We start from the raw sequence: 6,000 nt of genomic DNA on the forward strand, positions 1-6,000 counted from the left end.
AACCAGCTGCCGTTGGTTCTTTGAGAGTAGAAATTGTTTAGTAGCAGATAATTGGTCCACAATAAGATAATTTATTTGAACAATCTTTATAATCTTATCATCAGGGTATAATAATCCTCCTCTGGTGATTGCACAAATGTAGCTATTACTTATACGATTTACATCCGACATGGCACAAGTCATGCGTTCTTTGCATTCCTCACATTTAATTTTTTTACTGACGGTATAACAACAATATCCAGCAAGGTAGGTAATGACAGGCAACACAGTTTCACATTTAGCAAAATCTTCTGCAGTAATGGACTCAAACGATAATGAAGGTTCAACAGTATCAGACAAATTGGTCCAATCAATGAAAAAATCCTTTAACACAATCTTCTCATTATTTAACGTAATTTCTAAAGCCGATAGCATTCGAATTTTTTTTTCACATTCATACACTTGGCGAAGAGACACATCATAATTGCCACCAGCTAGTTGTCGATATTGACCAAAACGATCTTCTAAACAATCCGTTTGCAGTTTTCCTAGCAACACATATTTTGCTCCAAGTTCGTTTATACAATAATCAGTTACTTCGAGTAAGGCATTGGTGGTATGCAACAGTGCTTTGAAAGTTGGTTTGGTGAGCTTCCCAAGTGCACCATTCATGCAATCCCATTTCTTTAACCAGTCATAAAAATATTCTAAAAACTCCTTTGATAGACTTTTTTCACAAGTTAAAGGCTTTTCGAATTCACTTTTTAGGCGACGACCTTTCATAGGAGCTTTAACATTAACTATTTTCCACCAGGTAGTAATGATTTTAATAAATACACTTGTATCTTGATGATACGGAATAACACACTTTTCACCTAACTGCGATACACCTTGGGCAACATAATCATTAAAAATTTGCAATGCCAGTTTAACATTTTGCCTTTCAAATGTGGAAGGATTTAAAGCTTTCATAGATAAGGTGTAAGTGTACTTAAGAAGTGAAGTATGTTCGGAATAATACGTTTGTTTGATAGTATCAAAACTGGCAACATGCTCATGAGAATTGGACGTAACCATTGTCTCGAACTTGAAATCAGGAATAATAAAACTTCTTGATTTGCATTTCTGATTTAACCAATTATTTCGAACGCATTTCAAAAGGTGTACAGGGTCGAAAATAAAAAATAGAGGACGTTCAGAATTAGCTGGGTGCGGATACACAACAGAAAGAGCAGGCGGATCAGCAAATAACGACATCGCTTTTCCATTAATGGAATTGTTATCTGTTATAACAGTGATTACCATGAATCCGATTTTTTCAAGCCCGACAATAATTTTTTTCAATAAGTCAAACAATAAACAGTGCGACATTTTGTTAGTTGGCAAAATATGAACAACATCTTTAAATTTAGAAAACATACCAGAGATCATGAAAGCAAAAGCTGTTCTTGCAGCATCAGTGCTGTTAAAAGCTGCACCAACAATGTTACCCCCTTTGTAATCATAAAAGGGTTTTATGTGAATTTCGTCCACAAGCAGCATTACAGTTTTTGAACGAGAGTCAAGTGTTTTGTATTTTAACTTGGTATACGAAAGAAATAAGTTTTCTTCTTGCTCAAGAGAAGGACACATAGCACAGGATAGAGTTAATCTTCGAATTGTTGAATAACTTGGCAAAAGGCAACTTCCTTGTTCGCGAATAAATCTGTAAGCTCGTGGTGAAACATTATGAAATAATGACGAAAATATTAAAAAGTCTGGTGAATAAACCGGTCGCTTTTGTGTCATTAAAGTTAACTGTTGACAAATAAACCAAATAACATTTTCATAATTTAAACAACCTTTAATTGACATTAAAATACTAATAACAAGCTTGCACTTTAAAATAAAATCACTTTCACTTGGAAAGGTACAATTTTCAGAAGACAATAACAACAATTGTAATACACTCTCCAATGTGGATATGGAATTTACATGCAATGGAAAAACGTAATCATCAATTTTTGGCAAATTCACTGAGCTTTTATATGCGGTCATGTTTAAGTGCTCATCTAAAACTGCTGCACAGGTAACAGCAGGCCCAGTTATATCATGGCTCTTTATTTCACAAATCAATATTTTATAACGTTTGTCTACAATCTGCCATGAAGAATCGAATTTGAACTTTTTCTTCACATCTTCAATTGAAGTCAAACTGTCTTTTTCCAGAGCAAGTGCAAACTCTTCTTTGCTGTTTGCGATTGCTTGAGAGAGCTGAGCGTTTTCAATTGTCTCAAGTTTGTCATGACGACTTGCTCTTTTGGATGTCGAAGGTTTGCTCAAATATGATGCACAATTTGGTAATTGAGATGGTATAGCGCCAGGTACTAATTTCGAAACTTTCAAATCATAAGACAGCTCTTTTCCTGTTCTCTCATCAAATGCAGAAACAGTTTTGCTGATTTCATGTTTGTGAAAGTGAAGTTCACATACCTAAAAATTACAAATATTTTTAAACAAAACCGACATTGCATCCAGACTCATTAATTTGTATTTACTTGCTTTGTACATACGACATTTCTCATTTTGCAGTTCGAGCATTCGTGAAAGCTGTAATCCAGCTGACAGCTCAGAAGTCTGCTAAGAGTAAACACTAAACAGCTAACAAGCATCTGACAATGTAAAAACGCTGCAAAAAGGGAAACAATTGCTGGCTCAAAAAGGCACACACTCTTTCGAACAATTAATCTATATCTAAACAAGCAGAACAACTCTATTCAAGCGTAAACTTAAAAGGGATTGTTTCTTTTGCCAATTCGCCCTTTTGAAACGCTATTTCTGTGCTGGCCTACAGGGAACATATCAATACATCGAAGATACGTTGGATTCTAGACAGGATTACAAGAAAATTTCGTAATATCTCAATCAGAGCAGAGAAAGCAATGCCTGAATAAGATTTATTTGAAACAGTAAAACTAAACGGTTCAGCAGTCAGACATTACTTCCCAGACAGCAAATCGATCGTTTTTTCACATTGATTCAACGTCTGCAGACATTTCATAAACGGACTGATTTTCTGTTAGGGTTGAAACAAGTTGACAAAATAAGTTGAAAGTACATACTCGACTGGACTTTGTTGGAACAAAATCTTTACGTTTGATAGCATGGAGCCACTTCTTTTTTAATTCCTCGTCTTTTGGAAAACTGAAAACTTGCACTTTTAATCCACCATGATAATTTCCATTGCAGTTGGGAACACAGCACATATAAGGCATTGCAAACTTTTTCTTGTTTTCTCACCAAACTTACAGAATTTATTTAAAAATAAATTTGAAGATATTATTTAAAGATAATTTCTAGCAACTAAACAATCTTACAATTCCTTTCAGTTTGCATTTATAACTAAGTTATCTAGCATTCACAATAGCCTACCTTGCAATAAGGTAACAAAAAGAGCCTGATAAATGTGTGAAATAACCTAATTGTTTAGTTTTCAGGATTATTAACCTGCTAAATAAATACTGCTGTAATTTCTGCTAGACATTAACTTCTCAGAGCTCATCCACTGATCAACACATGACACTGGGGCACTGCATTGCTGGTTTTGCCATGTGGTTAGGAAAAGAAAGCCTGCTTAGTGAGGCGTAACGATCTACCAGTGATGACGTCAATAAGCAATGAAAGGGCCTTCTTCCTCTAGGTGGCGTTGTGCATAACGCATTGCGGATCAGTCAGGTTACAATGTGGTGACATTGTAAATATGATTCAACATTGAAAAAAGAACGACTGTCACTAAAATACTTTAGGTATTGTAGAATGACAAAAAATAAATCAAAACATTAGTGGTGTTATGATCCTATAGTTAACTAGTAACTACGCTTTGTATAACCCTAAGCACTCCCCTGTGAACAAGCTGGGCTCATTGGTTGGTCAAGGGTTACTTTTTGGTCAGTAAAGACAGGTTTGAAAGCTCGTGAGAATATAAGAACGATTTTATGCAGATGTTGGTCACAGTTTGCTCACAGAGCCGACCGCGTGCGTTGTTGCTCAACGCGTGTGGCTGGCTATTGGCTTCCTGGTTGAGTTGCTGGTGTCATGTTTCTGCGTTAAATAAACATCCGGTAAAGTTATTTTGACGTATATTGACATGCAAGATGCTCACGGAAGGATCGCATGCCCTACAATGTCCGATGCAGAAAATCACTGTTCTTGGTTGCACCATGGCCACGGTTGCACAGAGTGATGCATGAAAAGAGGTTTACTAAAGTATGTGTTTTTTTGCAAACTTGATTCGAGCTTGTGGAAGGGATCAGTTGTACAATGAATAGAAATCGATTGAAAATAATGAAAAATAAGCGTTTTCAGTTTCTTTTTTTATATCAGCAAGCAAAACAACGCAGCCTATACTGTTTGCACAGCGTAGTTCTTGGATGCGTTGTCTATGCACCTGCAGTCCAGCCAGGAAATCAGTTATTTTTATATTGATTCAATGTCTGCAGACCTTGAAACAATACATAAAGAGGACTAATGTCTTTTGCTGGTAATATTTACATGCCATGAATTAATAGTATAAGTTTGTCAAAAACTTTGAGCAGACGTGAAAGGACAACTTATATGCTAACTGTAGTAGAGGTCAATTAATTATTGCTGCGACTTTGTGTGTTGTATTGTGTTAGTTTACCTTGTGTTAGTTTATCTTGTGTTAGTTTACCTTGTGTTAGTTTACCTTGTGTTAGTTTACCTAAGCCACTACACAAATGAACTTTGTTGGTTTGTGTTTGATCTGTGGCTAAAAGTGTTTTTTTTGTGTGAGAAAACATCCCAATTCTTGTGTTACCGGTTTAAACTTTAAGCTTGATAATTATGGGATTGAAGCGAATGCAGTTTAATAACTATAATGAACCACAAGTGACAACTAGATAAAAAGACTATACTACCATAATCTTTCCATCACCTCTTTCCCTGCAACGGGCAATTATGTTTAATGATTAACGTGAGTGTTGGATAAATTACGATCATTTGTTGTGATTGCTATCACTTCCTTCTTGGTCATGTGCTTGGAGTTGAGCTGTTTTGTCATTAACCAAACACAAATTGCGTAGATATCCCATTTCTTGGAATTAGTAGGCATGCCAGCAAATTTCACGACCTTGAAACTGCATAAAAGTAAATGTTATGCATTGAGAAAAACAGGTTATATCAAAAACAAACCCGCTAGTCTGCTTTAGTCAAGCGCCAGTCACATTACTGTGATGTAATAAACTTTTGAAAGAGGTGTAAAAAGGCTAACCAAACACTAAGATTGTGAAGTCACACAATAAGTAATAGTGACCGATCTCGTCACGATCGTTCAGCCAAAGCAGAGGAGCATTTGTTGTTGATGAGTTAGGAAACATTAGTCGGTTTTGTGAAGAAAGGGGCGTTCTTCCCGGCTATCAGCACAAAGATAAGAGTTAAACGGACTGGTAAAGCGGCGGTCGAATAACCTTGTGGCAAGATTACGGTGCGATACTGACGAGCCCAGCCTCATGAGCGAAACACGGTGTCTATCGCCGTTAATTCTTGCTACAATAAGCTGACGAGAAACGTATTAGTCCATTTTATTATGGGCTATAATTGTGCAAAGTCAGAACGTAGTGGTTAGTGGCCTTCCCCCAGACAGCCAAATCGGTCAGTTTTACATTGATTCAACGTCTGCAGACGTTGAATCAATGAAAAATGACGGATTTTGCATTCTGGACCTTTAGTTGTAGCAAATTGGGCGCCTATGTGGGTCAGTTGCTTCCGGTAGTTTCGATTTTGTGCAAGTTCAGTTACTGACGTCACACTGAGGCCAGTACAAGTGTGAACATTGTCTTATGATCAGTTTGGTTGCTTGTCTTGGTTATTCTTCCCATTGAATTTGCTCTTTGTAGAAATTTTATTGACTTACCTTTTCATATTTCAGTGTGGTCTACTTCATAGGCTAATATATTTTTGTACCATTTGAAGCACACACGTTATTTTTGTACTTTTCTTCAATCTCGAAGGAGCATTTTAAGA

Source organism: Aplidium turbinatum, chromosome 5 (genome assembly GCF_918807975.1).
Source record: "Aplidium turbinatum chromosome 5, kaAplTurb1.1, whole genome shotgun sequence".
Lineage (NCBI taxonomy): Eukaryota > Metazoa > Chordata > Ascidiacea > Aplousobranchia > Polyclinidae > Aplidium > Aplidium turbinatum.